The sequence below is a fragment of the Zonotrichia leucophrys genome, chromosome 11 (genome assembly GCF_028769735.1).
Source record: "Zonotrichia leucophrys gambelii isolate GWCS_2022_RI chromosome 11, RI_Zleu_2.0, whole genome shotgun sequence".
Taxonomy (NCBI): domain Eukaryota; kingdom Metazoa; phylum Chordata; class Aves; order Passeriformes; family Passerellidae; genus Zonotrichia; species Zonotrichia leucophrys.
Window position 1 is genome coordinate 471,951 of NC_088181.1, and position 16,873 is coordinate 488,823.

General features: G+C 50.6%; 1 protein-coding gene and 1 long non-coding RNA gene across 3 annotated transcripts in view; one reads left to right on the forward strand and one right to left on the reverse strand.

The window, feature by feature from the left end:
* Positions 1-16,873, reverse strand: part of ZFHX3 (zinc finger homeobox 3) — a 384,977-nt gene that overhangs the window by 124,789 nt on the left and 243,315 nt on the right. For both annotated transcript variants that reach the window (XM_064723577.1, XM_064723579.1), the window contains one exon: positions 13,741-14,051. The gene's annotated coding sequence lies outside the window, so the exon portion shown is untranslated. The remainder of the gene's footprint in view (positions 1-13,740; positions 14,052-16,873) is intronic.
* On the forward strand, positions 1,873-4,073 carry LOC135452747 (uncharacterized). The gene is made up of 3 exons (XR_010441688.1): positions 1,873-2,156; positions 3,100-3,364; positions 4,023-4,073. It is a non-coding gene; the product is annotated as an uncharacterized LOC135452747 (long non-coding RNA).

A 16,873-nucleotide genomic window follows, 5' to 3' on the forward strand; every position in this document is an offset into this window, starting at 1 on the left:
TTTTAGGAGAGGATACAACATTCCTCCAGTCCCACCAGAACCTCTGCTTTGATTAAATAAATATTTCTCTAGCCTAACGGTAACGTTTTTCACTTTCTGCTCGGGTCCATGTCTGATTATTATTTAAAATTTTTATTTCCAGGAGCTTGTCCCTCCCCATTCCAGCCCTAGCGAGAAATGTAGATGATCGCTGGGAACGTGGGATTTGAATTTTAGGAGGAGGTGAACCAGTAAAGAACCTCTATCCAGGCTTCAGGAATATGGTTTTTTTCATGTTTCTGTAAGAGGCTATTTTCATTATTAGCAGAAATGCATCTAAATTAAATAATGTCTTGAAAATCTAAAGAAGCTCTTTTTTCTTTTTGCTTTTCTTTCTTGCTTTTTTTAACCTTTTTTTTTCTTTTTTTTTTTTAAATTTTCATAATAACTCAAATAATTATCTTCACGGTTTGTTTCATAGCTCTGAACGTGGAATGCAGTTGCGGTCAGTTTTTCCATTTGGGAGAACCTTAATGTAGATGTATTTTATACTGCAAGGTAATAAACTGCATGTTTGTTAGTACCTATTATAATGAAATGTCTTGAGCTTTCCCTGTTTCTTAACGTGGGGGTTGCCATTTGGAATTTTGACAAGTCCCTTTAAGTGGGATGGGGGTGATGAGGAATTTGCCTGTGCCGTTGATGCATTGCTGGAGGTGTCTGGCGCTTGGGAGAAAGTCGCAGGTTTTGGGACTCAGGGTTCGGTAGGTGCCACGGTTCTGGGGGTGTTGTACCTGCAGCCCTGGTGTGCCCAGTGACCCAGGCGTGCTGTGTGTGAGTCCTGGTGCTCCGACTGACTCCACAGGGGGACCAGTTTGCGTTTAAAAGCTGCCCTTAAAAATCTGTCACTGCCTGCTTGATACATGTCTGGTTTTATGAAAGAATAATTGTTAATATACTCATCTTTCAAAAAAAATAAACCAAACCAAAAAATAAAACATCTCCCCAAAAAACCCCACCAAAACAAAATCAACCCCCCCCAAGAAACCCTAAAAAAAAAAAAAAAAAAACAAAAACACAACCCCAAGCAAAAAAAAAAAAAAAAAAAAAAAAGAAAAAAACCCAAACAAAAACCAACCAAGCCCCAAAGCATGGAGCCCTGTGGGAATCAGAATTTTTTGGGGCTGCTTGGTACGCTGCCTGGGAAAGTGCATGTAATTTGTAGCTGTTCTTGCTGAACGTGAACCAAACGTGGGTTGAGGAAGAAGTTGAGGTGAGAGTAAAGTAACCCTTGTCTTTAGCACTTGGGATAACTTAGAAAAGTGCCTCTTTTCCCCTGAGGCGGTGGCTCTGGTGGCCCAGGCTGCGGGTGCTGCCTGTGGCCACACTTTTTGCAGAGCAAGGCAAGAGGAAATGTGTGGGGAAGTTGGGGAGCAAAGGAGTGCCTGTGGATGCTCCAGAAACAGGCACCTCCACAGGGACGTGTGCGAGCGCGGGCTGGAGCCACGGATGTTGTCTCTGCGCTCGCATCGTGAATTCGAGCTGTGTGCCGCTGTCCTCTAATTTCCCATGACAACATATGGATCCCATAAAGGCAAACATGCCGAAGTGCATCTGTCTGGGTAGTTAACACAAACCAAACATCCCCCGCTCGAGATCCCGCTGCTGCTCCGGCCGCGCTGCGCGCAGCCCTCCTGCCCCAGCCCCTCCGTCTTTCTTCTCCGCCGCGCTCCGGGAGCAGCCCGAGCGCCCGGCAGCGAGCGGGGCAGCGGGCGCCGGGCCAGAGCAGCGCAGGGGTTAAGCGGGGAGAGGGGCGTGCGCCCCGCGGCCCCCCACCCTCCTGGGAGCTGCTCCAGCCCGAGCAGGCTCTGCCCCGGGGTCAAGTCCTAGGACATCCTTCCCTCCCCTCCTGGCAAGGCGGCAGCTCAGGCTGGGAAGGGAAACAGCAGATGAACAGAGGGCAGAGGTTTGCCCCTCGTCCTGGACGCGGACGTCTGGAGGCTGGGGAAACACAGAGTTCCCAGTTTTCCAGGTTGCAAAAAGAGGTGATGAGGGGAGGCTGTGTGTGAAAAGAAGGGAAGGAACAAGTGACGGCTGCAGGACCAGCGGATAAACCACTACGCAAACACCGAAACACAGCCAAGGAATTAAGGGATAATTCGTACAGAAATCGTTAGGTATGATTACATGTATGTGCACGTGTGTCTCCTCTAAAAAATTTACTTTCCATAAGATTTCTTTGTTCTAGACAAAAAGACAATCTGGTTGCTGAAATATAAAAAGGGGCTTCCCTTACTTTAATTAGAAATTTTGATACAGCCTCATCTGCAATTGTGTGGGTGCCTCTTGTTTCTATATGTGTATCTCTGCATACGCATAGATGGGATTTTGGGTTCAAATAGCTTTTAATGTGCTTAGCGGAAAGAAGCTCTTAGTATCAGATCTGCAGGGAAAATAAGACTGATTTTTCCCATAGGAAACTTGCTAAAGACACAGCTGAATTATTAGATTAACCCGTTTTTTGTCTCATGGCATATCTGATGTATTTGCGCAAAGATTTGTATCATTTCATTTCTATGTTATTTTGAACAGACGGAACGAATAGCGGCGCTTTCAAGGGAAGTTATTATTTGCAGAAATGTATACAAATTGAGAGGAACAACTTTGAAGCAAAATGTTTTTCCAAGGCAGTGAATATGGCTTTTTGGACAGGACTCTCAGCAAGAATAGCTGTTATCTTTAACATGTAAAATGGGGGCGAGCAGCTCTGGTTCCCTGGATTCTGCAGCGAGATCAGGTCTTCCCCTGGAGACATGACCTGGCTGCCAGGGGCTCAGGAGGCAGGGGTGGGCCAGATTTGCATAGGTCTGTGGTGAAACTCGGGACTCAGCTCAATTTGTAGGGATCCCTGAGCATATCCCACTGCTCGCCACCCAGCACGGGGGGACTGGGCCAAGGCTCTGCGCTGCTGGAGGCTCGCGGGGCACAAGGGGCTGACGTGTGGGGAGAGTTAAAAAAAAGTTCCAGGCTATCTTTTAAAATTCAAGCTTTAAAAATTATTGTTGGGAGGGGGGAGATTCAGCTTAGAAAAAGTCTCCATAATATCATCCACTTCCATAGCTGTGTGCTTCTTGGAAATGTGTCTGAAGAATCAGAACAAAGCATGGAAGGCCAGAGTCCTTGAAGGAGCTCCAAATGATAAAGTCTGCCATTCATTTTAAACACTGCGTGCATTGTGGAAACACAGGTCAATTTGAAGGCATTTGTCAGATTTCCAGTTCCCTCTGCTCCTTTGCAATGGAAATTTGCAATCAAATCCCTGTGCTGGAGTTAGGATGTCTGCCTTGATCAGTTTGTATGACTCTATGCCCAAAGCACTGGCCAGGTAAGCTAGCTTTTCCTTTGGAAAGTTTGCTTGTGAGGAGTTGAGCAGGAGAAGGGGGGAAGGTTGAGGGGAATCGAGCTGGGGCAGATGTGTTTGTTCTGGGTTTGGAAGGGGAAAGGGCAGGCAGTCGGCAGCGATGGATTGCACGGGGCTTGCTGAGCCGCAGAGGCGAGCTGATACCATTTAGAGACGCCCAGCAAGAAGCATGGAAAGGGATATTCCAGCAGCAGCACAGTCATTGTTGGGATGCAAAAATGCAGCACGGCTGGAGAGCCACACTGCTGAGCAATTTCAGCCAGATAGCAGGGATTTCTTCTGGAGTCATGTTTGCCTCAGTTACTGGGGGGGCTGCTGCCCTTTTTCCTGAGACACGGGGTGCTGGAGGGGAGAGACTATTCCTCTAGAAGAAATGCTGTAGGATTTGGGGAGGTTTGGGCTGAGGGGGATGTTCAAAGGAACATTTATTCTTTTGTCTCCAATCTATTTCTGGGGCTTCACCTGATTATTAAAAGACATCGTGCTCTAGGCAGTGGGAGTGACAGGACCTCAGTGGGCTATTCCAGCTGTCCCCAAACCTGGCAAGGCTGCTGCAGGCAGGCTCAGTAAACACCCCTCAGTCAGACAGCAGGTTTGTAACGTGCATTTGCTTGTTTTGCAGGCCGTAACACGAATGGATGTGTTTGCCATGGAAATAAACACTTGGAATACATCTATATGTTTCTTGGCTTTTTGAGAGAAATGAAGAAAAAAGTCTTGGCATTTAATTAGAAGTCACTAACCTGATAAATATTGAACATCATTTCTTTGTGAGCGGCTCCATGCGCTCAGAGTACTCTATGGATGTATTCCACAATTGCACTTATTTAATGCCTGTATCACCTCGTGCCTATTGTATTTATGTTGTCATCAATGTCAGATTTTAATTAAACAATTAAATCACTGTCACAGTAATTTCCCTAGAAAACTATTTTAAATGAAAAATCCCACAATAAATGTTTGGGAACCATCTTAAAGGGATAAAAGAGGAAAATAAGTTACAGAATAAAATTACAGCTTCCCCAAAATTAGGGAAAAAACCCCCATGTTTTCAGCATTGAGAAGAATTCTGGACTACAGGGTGGTTTCCACGGAATTCAGAGTCTGTCAGCAGGGACAGAGACACCTTGGCTTGTCTGGGGGCTGGTCTGGGTCTGTCAGGTGCAGTGGCTGCACAGGGACCCCGGCCCAGGGCTGGCAGTTCCTGTGCTCACCCCCGCGCTGGGGCCAGGAGCAGTGACAGCAATGCAACCCTCTCATCTCTGTGCCAGCCAGGTACCCAATGCTCCTCGCAAAATAGTCCATCAGCCTCCTCTCCCTCCGACTTATTTCAGAATTAAGCTGGAGATTTGCAGGAAAGTCTGCATTGAATTATTCACCAAGTTAAGCACCAGCACCAGCTGCACTTACTATATAGTAACCACGTCCTCCACCCCTGTGTTGTAAGCAGTGAGAAATCGGATCTGACATAGCATCTTTGCCGCACTTAATCAAACAGTTCATCGTTATCTCTTTGTAAATATCTGCTCTTATTCCTCTAAAACCTGTACTTCTTTGCTCAGAAAAATCACAAACACGAGATGCAAAATTCATCAGACAAGATATCTGCAGGAATCACGCTCCCAGCCGCACGCCACGCTATTACCTGTATTTAACATAAGCACATCTGACATTTGCGGCACGTGAGCGGCGCATATTGAAATTGGGGCCCGGGCTGTGACCGCAGCGCCGCGTCCCCCGCAGCCATCCCCGGCCAACAATGCTTCCATTTGTGCCCCGGGAGGGCCCTGCCGAGCCAGCGGGGCTGGGGGCCTCGCTGTGCCCCCTCCCCAGCGCCCGGCCTCGGGGGATCCCTCCCAGCCCGGCGCCCATCCTGCCACGGCAATCCTGGACAGTGTTTCTTTTAGGTCCACGCTGCGCTTTTGTTGGAATGCAGCTTAGCAGATTGGGTTATGGCTGGGCTGCGTGTGGTTTCTGTCAGCCCTGAAGTGTTTTACAGCTGGAGATGATTTTGGGGGGGTGGGGAGGGGACACATGCAGCCTGTCCACAGCCAGGTCTGATGTTCATCTGCCGCTGTCTCACTAATTTTTTTCTCCATGTCTCCATCAAAAGGTAAAGTTGGCACTGGAGGGGGTGATGACGACAATGGCAACACCAGGTCCATCCCTTCCCGCTCCTCGTTTTAGCTTGGTTCTCTCCCCAAAGCAAGCAGAGCCCCAGATTTTCCAGCAGATCCCTTTTCCTCCTGTGGCCACAACAAGCCCAGGTACCTGGTGTGCTGTGCCCGGGCTGGGCAGCCCGAGGCCTGGGCACAGGCTGGCTGCAGGCAGTGCCCTGGGGGGACTCCTGCCCCGGCCAGCTCCACTTGTGAGTTCAGGGCACAGAACCTTTAGCCTATATTCAAGCAGCAAACCCCAAAGCACTCACTCCATCAGCTCAGAGCCGTGGCAGTCTCCACAGCCCCCTTGGCTGGGCAGGCCCTTGCCTGGACCCATCCAGGGCCACCCGCACGGTGCCCAGAGCCTCTGCCACCCGAAGGGCCTTGGCACAGCATATGCAACCAGAAACACATTTTTTATACACAGGAAAGGGGAAAATGGATGAGGTTGCACAGAACCCTCCTCCAAGCAGGAGAGGCTGTGCTGGAGGAAAGTATTGCTCATAATGACACTTAAGCCCAGACACTTGAATGCTAAAGGTTAAACTTACATTCTTCAAGAAAGGGCTCCTTGCCAGCTTGAACTGTGTTGTGTGTTCACTACTGCCTCCTCCTCCTCTTCATCCACTGTCAATCCACTTTTGGTATGTTTTGAAATAACTGAGGTTTTGGGGTGGATTTGTTTCCTCCCCTAATGTCTGTTCTCTGTACCAGTTCTCGGCCCTATGTCTGTCACAGAGTTAAAAAAATTTACAAGTCAGTTTAATGCCTGTACAAAAGTGAAGTGTTTTTTTCTTAGCTGCAAACTACTGTAGCTTCAATCCATCAAAGACCAGCCTCAGCATATGTTCTGTCCTCCAGTGACACACAGTTCACAGAACACCATCCTCCACCTCCTGTCCTCAGCTGAATAACCAGAACGAAGATCTGACAATCAGGCTAAAACTGGAATTAAAACACACATTGAAAAACTAATATACAGTAACAATAGGGTGGCAAAATCAGTTTGGGGACAATCCCCACCAGGGCCAGAGACGAAACTGATGGCAATGCTTCCAAATGCTCAAGCTAAGGAAGAAGAAACAGGAAAATGCCCACCCAGGAGTCGCACTTTAAGATGAATTTCAGCATAGTATGAAGAAACAGACATGCAGTTTGGATGCTACATTTAGACCTTACTGATCAAAGAGCACCTTCTCCATATACTTTCATGCTTCTCCCCAGAGATATTTCCCATAAAAAAAGAACAGAAATAATATTACATTGTGCATGCCTTCTAAAGCAGCCTCTTTACACAGCCTCATGCAGGCTTTTCGTAGAGAATCAGTCAGGTGAAAGCACAGAACACGGATCCCTACATCTCAGCAGCAGCAGCAGGTAGAGGAGACCCAGACAGAAGGCTGGATCAAAGGCTTTGAGGAGGAGCATGGAAAAGAGCCAGAGTGAGCTTCAGAAGTCAAACGCAATTTTTATTTGGGTTCAGAGATGATAAAAGGCCAGCGATGTTCATTTTCCTACTTCCTGCAGCAAGGGAACGGGGGGCTGCAGGGCTCCGCAGCTCGCTGCAGTGTATTTCTTGGCACAGCCCTAATTGTATCTCCTGGTCCCAGTGGAAGTTCACGCTTTTTAATATCTCTTATTGCTTCTGCAATTGCTGCCACCAGTCAGCAATCACAAACAGGAAGCCGTGAGTCAGCAGAGCCATAACCCGTGGGCTGCCAGCGGCTGGAGGAGAGGGACGCTCCTGGAAAACACGGCGAGGGCCGAGCCGGCCGGGAGCCAGCCAGCCCCAGGAGCTGCACTGAGCCCTGGCTGCCAAGCCAGCCCTTCAGCCGACACCAGAACCTGGGACAAAGGCCCCAAACCAGCCCTTCAGCCGACACCAGAACCTGGGATAAAGGCCCCTTCAGCTGACACCAGAACCTGGGATAAAGGCCCCAAACCAGCCCTTCAGCCGACACCAGAACCCAGCACAAAGGCCCCAAACCAGCCCTTCAGCCGACACCAGAACCCGGCACAAAGGCCCCAAACCAGCCCTTCAGCTGACACCAGAACCTGGGATAAAGGCCCCTTCAGCTGACACCAGAACCTGGGATAAAGGCCCCAAACCAGCCCTTCAGCTGACACCAGAACCCAGGACAAAGGCCCTGCTGCCCTGGGCGCCTTCGCAGAGTGTTCCCTGGGCTGGTCCCCAGGGCTCAGGGCAGTCATGGCAGGGTGAGAGCAGACAAGGACACTGGGTCCCGTTGCCTCTCTGTGCTCCAAAAGGCAGATTTGTTCCCCCATTAGGGAGAGGCACGGTGGAGGAGGCAGCAGTGACCCCTCAGCTGGGATAGTCAGCGTGACCCCGTTTTCACACCGGCGGCACCCAGGGCTTGGCCACACCACGGCTCACGTAGCGCGGGGAAGCAGATGATCTATTCCCAGCCTGGTTTCGTCTGCTTCCTAACTGTATTTAGCAGCGAGTTTACTCCAGACTGAGCCTGCGTGAGTAAGTGTGTATGTAAGGGCTGAGGATTGGCTGCAGCAGGCAGAGGGTTTGCTGAAAGGCTTGTTAAGGAAGCACTACTGACCATGCAATCCAATTACATAATGCTTCAAAAAATAACCATGCTGGGAGTTGGGTCTGGGCAGTGCATTTTGGCAGCAGAAAGAGGTATCAAATGTTCATCTTCCAAACCAAAGGCTGACAGTGTATTCGTGCCACAATGTGACACTGCACCTCGGCAGTAAACTGCTCCAAAGAGGAAACTTGCTTCCAGGGGAAATGCCTGCTGTTCCCTTTCAAGGCAGTGCTGCACCCTGCAGACCGACGTTATTTGAGTCCTTGTAAAATTACCACTAATCTCTGCACTCAGGATGCCTCGTGTTTTATGGGCACTCGTATGACGGCAGCTTTGTTTTCTGGGGGGAAAGCAGAGTGCCGAGCAGGGAGAAGCAGGCACCTGGCCGTCAGCAGAGGCTCTCGGGGGTTTTCCTCAGCTCTCTATCTTGCAGTTCCTCTCTGCCACTCTGGACAGGACAGACATACAGATGATGCACAGTATTTACTGGACAATGTCTGGAAAAAATACCCAGTCCTGCCTGAGGAAGATCCAGACCGAGTCCCACTCCAGGCAGAGCCTGCGTGGAGCTGTGCACCCTTTCTGCCGAGATGGATGCTGGCGGAGGGGACCGAAGGCTCAAGCTCCAGGACGGCTCCATCCACGCGTTGTCCGGGATTTAGAAACCCTGTCTCCAAACTGCACTGGCAGCTTTTATCGTAGTTACTAATTTAACTGCTGGGCTGCTCCGAAGGCGTCACAGAGAAGGCGCATTTCTGGTGAATGAGGCAACAGCAAACTAAGGATATTGTGAGCCGCTGCGCAGCTGCCTGTACCTGAGCCGTGGGGCTGGGCTGCCGGGGATGCTGCATGCGGCTCTGGCCCCTGGCCCGGCCTGGGCACTGGGAATCCCAGGGCCAGGATCGCCCCGGGCGCTGCAGGCCGGGAGCCCCCGGAGACACGGGCGAGCCCCGCGCTGCTGCCGGGCCCGAAGGGGTTACGGGCGGCTCGTCCGGCCCGGCCCGCCCCGCCGCCTGCCCCGGCGGTTCCCGGCTGTTGCCGGCTGTTCCCGGCTGTTTACCTGGCAGCGCCGGCCGGAGGCCGCGCTGACATCACCGCCGCGCCCCCTCCGTCCGTCCGTCCGTCCCGCCCGCCGCGGGGCCGTCGCCGCCGGGGCAGCGCTCGGCGAGCCCGAACGGCGCGGTCACCCCGCAGGGCCGCCCCCCCTTCCCCGTGCCCCCGGCCCAGCCCGGCCCGGCCCGGCCCGGGCACACGCGGGGCCCGACGCTGCCCACCCACCTGGCTGCCACGTCGCAGCCGCGTGCTGGCCCGGGGCCACCATGCTGCTGCTGCTGCTCGCCGCCGGCACCCTGTGCCCGGGGCTCCGCCTCGCCGGCAGGCCCGGGGGCCCGGGACACCGAGGCCAGCGGCGCAGGTGCTCGGCCCTGCGGGGGCTGCTCCGCCAGCCCGCGGCCGAGCTGCTCTGTGGATGCTTTCTTGGTGCATTTGGGCAGGGAGCCAAAGTATGCAGCTTAAAGGAAATGTTTAATAAAGACACAGGAGCCTCAAACTGTTTATTTTTCCTTGCAGAAAGGTGGAGAGACGATGTCCCTGGAAAGGCTGCCGGGCCAGGCGCGGGCCGAGGCCCAGCCGGGGCTGACGCTGCCTCTCACCTCTCCCTCCCCTGACAGCCCCGGCCGCGGGGTCATAAACCGTGGGGGGAAAAGGCAGCCTATTAGTAACTCTATTAAGTCTCCATTAGTTAGGTGTGAACTCATTACTCTAATATACCTGGAGGTGGGATCCCACTTGCAGGACATTAGCGCTGCAATAAGCACGTTTACCACCCGAGCTGGACCGAGCGAGGAGAGGATGGAGCAAAGGACAGGAGCCTCTCACACCTGGGGCAGCACCCGCCGCAGCAGCGCCACAGAGAGCCCTTCTTGCCACGCCTGCCCTGGGCAGCTGAACTCTCCCACACAGGCCTGCTCCCTGTCCCCACGGTCGCTGCCCCATGAGCAGTCCCTAAAGCAGCGCTGCAGTAGCGACGGGGCAGCCACAGACACACAGCCTGCTCATCTGCTGCACCATGGGAAGCTGCTCTCCCGCCCTGTTGTAGGAGCAGTCATTTGGGCTGGAAACGTTCCCCAGCACTGCCAAGGACACCAGTAACCCGTGTGCCCCGGTGCTGCACCGCACAGCCTGTAAATCCCCTCCAGGGCTGATGACTCCACCGCTGACCGGGGCACCCTGTGCAAGGCCTGCACAGCACTTTCAGAGAAGAAATTTTTCCTGATTGCTAAATCATAGATATCCTGAGCTAGAAGGAACCTACAAGGAACATTGAGTGCAATTACAGGACAGGACAGACCCAAGAATCCCACCACATGCCTGAGAGCTTGTCCAGCCCTTCCTGAATGTCCAGTCTCAACCTCCCCTTTGCCTGGCCTGGCCTTTTCCATGTGTTGGTGTTTTGTGACAGGAGTGTTCTGCTGTCTGCAGCTGAGCACCCTGTGAGGAACTCAGGCAAACTAAATAATGAGCTTTTAGGAAATCAATTAATTAATAATAGATAGGATGCCGGAGCAGGGCTTAAAGGGGTTTGCTGAGTTAGCACAACGAAAAATATGACTGTGTGTAGAAATCTGTAGGCGCAGAACTTTTTCTCCACCTTTTCAGTAGTTTGAACGTGCCAACATGAGACGCCTGAGCCCCAGTGCCCTCGGCCAAAGCCCCTCACAGACAGGTACTGTTAGCCCTGCAGAACACAAAGACTGTGCACCATCTCCTCCCCATCCTTACTGGCACTTCAAGGCTGCACAAAAGCACAGCCCATGCACAACTCTTCCCAAGACCAATTTTTAAGCCCATTTGTTCCTAAATAGCGCTAAACTGTACACGATCCCTGAAAAAAAGCTGTCCAAGACTATACAAGTAGGATTTTAAAAATTATTTCAGGAGGAAGCATGATCTTGTTTCTAAGATCCTTGGCCAAAAAGAGTATAAAATTAATGGTATTAAGTTCCTAAAAATACTCTTGAGGATCTGGGAGTTGGAACAAGGGCTTGGATTCTATTCCTAGCTCTGCCACAGACTCACTGTCTGCAATGAAGGACCAGCTCAGATGGGACACGGGGTATGCTGCAAGTGCCCAGAAATGCACTTCAGAGCTCACTCCCCCACCTTCTGCCCGATTTCCCATTTTGTGCAATGGCTACAAAAGTGACTCTGATGGAGCAGAGCACATGAGAGGGGATGTTGGTGTAATTCCTCCTGGTTTGTTTCCAGAGCACCATGAAGCCATGTCCTCTCATGGTGCCTCAATGATCAAGTTCACCTGCCCTTTTCTTTCTCCCTTCTCTATTTCTCTGGAATCAACTCTTAAAATTCAAAACACCAGCAGGTACAAACAATTGTGATTAAAAAAGAAACTACCTGCTAGAAAAGTGCTTTTTCCCTCCCAGCAAGCACACTTCCTTGCACTGTCCTCCTGGTCAGTGGCAGTTTGTCTGCTGTAAGGGTGCTCAAGTCCAGTGCCCTGCAAAATTCAGCATTAAGTCTGTCTCTTTACTGCCCTGAACAGGAGAGACAGGCATCCTTAAAATGCAACACTTGTTTTTACCCCTGGAAAATCATGAAATATTCACCTTTTAATATGTTATATTATATCTAGGAAAACTGTTTCATTATGTAAAAATGATTTTATGGGTCTTTCTCAACCTGTTTTACTGTTACTCTGTTAACTAAGGTACCTGTTTTTGCATGGAATCCCATACAAAAATGGATTAAAATAATTGTGAAAGTTTCTAAAATCTGAACAAGTTATTGTGGCAGGATGCCCAATGACAAAACAACAGCCCATCAGCAAAGCCTGAGCTGAACTCACTGGTGGCTTCTCTAATTACAAAAAAGGGACATCCCAATGGTACTTTGACAGAATCTCAAATCCCTTTAATTCCCTGTGTGTCTTAGCTATGAAACCACTTTTGGCACAGTAATTTAAACTGCTAGATAGAAGATTCAAAATAGCACATTTCAGTGATAAATAGTAAAGTTTTTGCCCCAGAGTTGCTTTTACACCAGCATGAGGCACTGAGATGGGACAGAATCCTGAGATTGAGTCCTGTATGGATCCCAGACCCTGCCAGGTTCTGCCATCAGTGAAAGTATTCCAAGAGAAATGAAAACCCAGGCAGTGAAAACCTCTGCTCACCCCACTAAAGGGAGGAAAAGAGACTGACATTTCCATGGGTGATTCTGTCTGATGAAATCAAGTATTTAAATGACTTCTATTTACACGGGATTTTGAGAAATAATGCTAATTTGCAGAATTGGCATCTGGGGTATGAGTATATATACCCTGGGAGAGCACTTAGGGAGCCTTTGTGAAGCTAAGTAATAAACGCTTTGTCTTCACCACACTATTTATGGGTTGCTTGGGGGCATCCTGCTCTCCTCCTGCCCCTACCTGGGCATAAAATTATTGCCCAACTAGGTTTTAATCAGAGCAACAGTAAATCTGAATGACCACACATGCACAGCCATTGCTGCTCCCTGATCTCCAGCATTAATTATAAAGCGAGACTGTTTACACAGTACATACCACTTTCCTGACTTCTTTCTTGTTTATGTCTAAACCTTTATGGACATAAAACTTTGGAATTTGCTTTTGGAATAAAACTGCAATTTAAGTGGCAATAACTGTGTTGGAAAACAACTCAGCTCTGGCTCCCCCGGTGCCGCGGTCACGGCAGGTTTGCACTGGAGCCTCTCCCACTGCAGCCTGTTGGTTCAGGTCATCTCCTTGCTGTCCCAGAAACTGCAGCTGGAGCCTGCTCCCCGCAAACAGTCCAGCTTTCCCTGCCCAGTCCCTTCCTGCACTTCTGCCCCCGTCTGGCTGCCCTGTGCGTGTCCCTGCACACCCCGCTCTGGGGTGTGTGCTGCCCGCCCTGTGCCAGCCTGGGCTCAGCTCCGCAGCCCTCCCCTCCCAGGGCACTGACCTGGCAGCCTCTTTGCTCCTCCACACAGAGCCCTGTCCCATGCGCTAAGACACCCCCCGAGTCAGATTTCCCCTGAAAGGGAAATTTTTCTTGTACAGTAAGTCCTTACTAACAAAAGAGACGTCCATCAGATGCCATACACAAGTGAGGGTACCAGTAGTAAAGTTACTGATGCTCCACAAGCACTAAATTATTCCTCGTCACACTGGCCTGGCTGCTCATTTTGTCAGGCTGTCACACAATAAATTAATATGTTGGCTGTTTGGGGCTGAGAACTCTTCTATTTGTTCAGTAAAACAGATACTGCACACCCCGGGCACCATATAAAAATAATAAATTACTATAGCACACAGGCAAGGTATTACTTGTCTCTCTCCTTGCCTTTACTTTATCCCCTCCATCCTCTGCCTTTCCTCTGATCAATTCATCTCCCATTTACTTTCTATTTCTGTCTGTAGGTTTCACTCTAATACACGCTGCTCCGATATTCCAACCATGCCACCTGCTCCACAAGTACAACTACAGAGGCTCCACGGATGTGGAGAAGAGGAAATCAACAAAAGTTCAAGGGGAGGAGAAGAAAGAATGTCTGTACTGCATACTGCAAGAATATTAGGAAAAAGGAATCAAGCCTCTACCTGGTGCTGTCTCTTACGCTGACTTGGACGCCTCCTGATTCCTGCCAGACTCCCTTTACTCTTCACATCCAACACAGAAATGTGGAGACTTGGTAGCCAGAGGAATTGAACAGCCTTCTCTATGTAGGCAGGTTGGGAAGTCTTTGACCCAATCTCCCTTGTAGGTTAAAATGTCCTTTAATTCTGGTGGGCTGTGCTGAGATGGGAATGAATAAACTCTCTCTTCATTTTAGCGTCCAGCTCGTGGAAGCTGCACAGGCTGGATGTTAAGTCTGTCCAAATTCCTTTCCTCTTTGGCAAGGTTATCCTACCTACAAAAATAAGAATTAAATTTAAGGTTTTGTTTGGCTTCTTACAAGTTCAGATCCTGCCCCACATTTTCCAGGACACAGTTCCAACCCAAGTTTTAGCACACGGGCTCCCCAAGAGCGCCCGCAAAGTCATGGGAAGTCATCAAGTTATTGCAATACTAAGTGCATTATGTTTCCAAAGCATCACATAATCTTAACTAATAAAAAACCCAACAGAATTTACTGTTTGTTCTTTAAAAAAAAATAAATAAGCAAAGAAGCAAAATTTAAATATTTATTGAAAAGCTAAATATTGTAGCCTTGTGCAGTTATTGGCAGGAGATGCTGTGCAAACACAGCGCCGGCAGGCTGCTGCCTCCCACATCCCTGGGCGCTGGCCCGGGCCCGTACACCCCGCACACCGCGCACACCGGGCCCCGCACAGCCCGCACCGGGCCCCGCACACCCCGAACACCCCGCACAGCCCGCACCGGGCCCCGCACACCCCACACGCCCCGCACAGCCCGCACCGGGCCCCGCACACCGCGCACACCCCGCACACCCCACACCGGGCCCCGCACGCCCCGCACCGGGCCCCGCACGCTGCCCGGGAAAGCGGCGCGGTTCTGCTCTGGCCCATCTGCGGCTCCGGGCCGTGTCGGGCCCACCCCGCGTGCCCTGTCCTCCCACGGGAGGTGCGGGGTGCGAGCAGGAGCCCGCTGGCGGGGCAGGGCGGACACCGGCAGGTGCAGGTGCCGGGGCCGGGGCCGGTACCGGTGCCAGGGCAGGTCCGGGGGTGCTGGGGCAGCCCGGCCCGGCCCGGCCCGGCCCGGCGGAGCTCCAGGTGAGCCGGGCTGGCCCAGGGCAATGTTTGCTGCTTCTGGCATCTGGTTCCCACCCCTCCTATCCCACGTGGCCGTGCATTAGTGATGGGCGCTGCTGGCAGATGGCAAAGTTCGAGCCGGGCTAATTAAACATACCGAGCTAATAACCTTCCATTTTGGGACTGGTATAATTCATAATTTAATGTATTGCTGCTGAGACATTAACCTTTCAATGACTGGCACAGTGCCCACAGCAGCCTGAGTGCTGACCATCTTTCAGGAAAATGAGTATTATTGTTAAAACAGGTATAAATCATTCATGGCTTCAGCTTTTGTGTCAAGCTGCACATGAAAATAAGTAGTAGGCTGGGTAATTTATTTACCTTTTGGTGGTTATTCTTATGATTTCATGATCATATTCTCTGATTCATAAACACTGGCCAATTGCCATTCTGTTCTCGTTTTACCATTTCAATATTGCAGTGGTTATTCCGATTTCCATCTTTTAACAAGTTCAAGACCGGTGCAGAGTTGCTTGATCCAGGCACAAACATAATCTCATTTCAAGGAGGAAAAACTTATTTTAAACTAATTCCACAGTATTCAATGCAATTATTAAAGCTACCATCTTGTTACAATTTAGCACTTTGCTCAAAGAAGTGTTTCTTTGGAAACTGGTGCATAAACGCACAGATTAAAAACTTTTCAAAATTCTCCTTCAGAGGCAGCTGGAAGGAAGCTCACACGTTACTAAAGAGTTTAGTAAAGATCATGTCCTATCTCTTCCAATCAAATGGTGAACGAAAATGGCCAATGCTCAGTCAAAAGGGCAAACTATCTCTGTCTTTGAAGGCACATTAAAGATGAGGCTAAAAAAAATCCTAAGTGGACGCTGAAGAACTAATCCATTTGCAAAATTGCTATTTTTGAAGAGAGAAATTAGCTAAGGAATCACCAAGAAGCTGTTTGTGAACGTCTGTCACACTTTGTGCATAGGATAATGCCAAGACCAGGATATTTTGGAGGCATAAGAGAACAAGGAGCAATATCAGCGTTGCTGATTTTAGGCTTCTCCTCAGGACTTCATATGGTCACTCTCAGGACTGTATGAGCACCGCCAGAAGATAAAGCATTTGAACCTGTTCATGGGGACATTACTCAGAGCCCCTTGGAACAGGAATTATTTGAGAGGTTGAGGTTGCTCTGGGTACCTTTTCATACTGGAAACATACAATGTTAGACCCAAGAACATCTCTTTTCTATTGATAATGATGCAGAAGAGAACTCCTCACTCCTACAAGTGATCACCTGCATCTCTTAACCCGTATCTGTGTCACCTGTGCCCAGGTGTACCTGTACCCTCCCTTTGGGTTCTGAGACGTGTCATGGAACCAGATGCACCTGGATCAAAGCCTGGCAGCTCCTTTTGCCATGGACACTACAGTGTCCCTGCATTTCACTCCCTCTGCTGGCTCCAGTTATACATCAAACTAAAGTTTTGAGACCTGAAATTTCTTTAAGGCTGGGACATCTAAAATTCACCAGGATCTCCAGGCTCTGCTGTCCTTACAGGCAGCTGGCAGGGATGCAGCCCTTGCTCCTCCCAGGCACAGCACCCTGGCCTTGGGACAGGACCAGCACTGCCGGCACTCCTCGTGGTCAGCCTGGGTGGGGAGTGTGTCCATTCCACACTGGATGCTCCCCTGAACGAGGGCAGGGCCTCTTTCAGCTCACGGGGCTGTACCTGCTGGGTGCAAGAGCCCTGTGTGGCTGCAGGTGGCTGCTGTCCCTGCCCCGTGTGTGGCTGCAGGTGGCTGCTGTCCCTGCCCTGTACCTGCTGCTGCCTGCTGTGCCGAGGGAACCCAGGGAACCAGAGCCTGGCCTTCCAACATCTGGCAGCTCAGCAAGAAAGATCAGAGTAAGGCTTTTGAGGAACAGCCTCCAAGGCTGAAGGAGCAGGGGTATCCCAGCTGTGGGTGTGTGCTGCTGCTGGCACAGCTCCTTGGCAAGCCAGGGCCC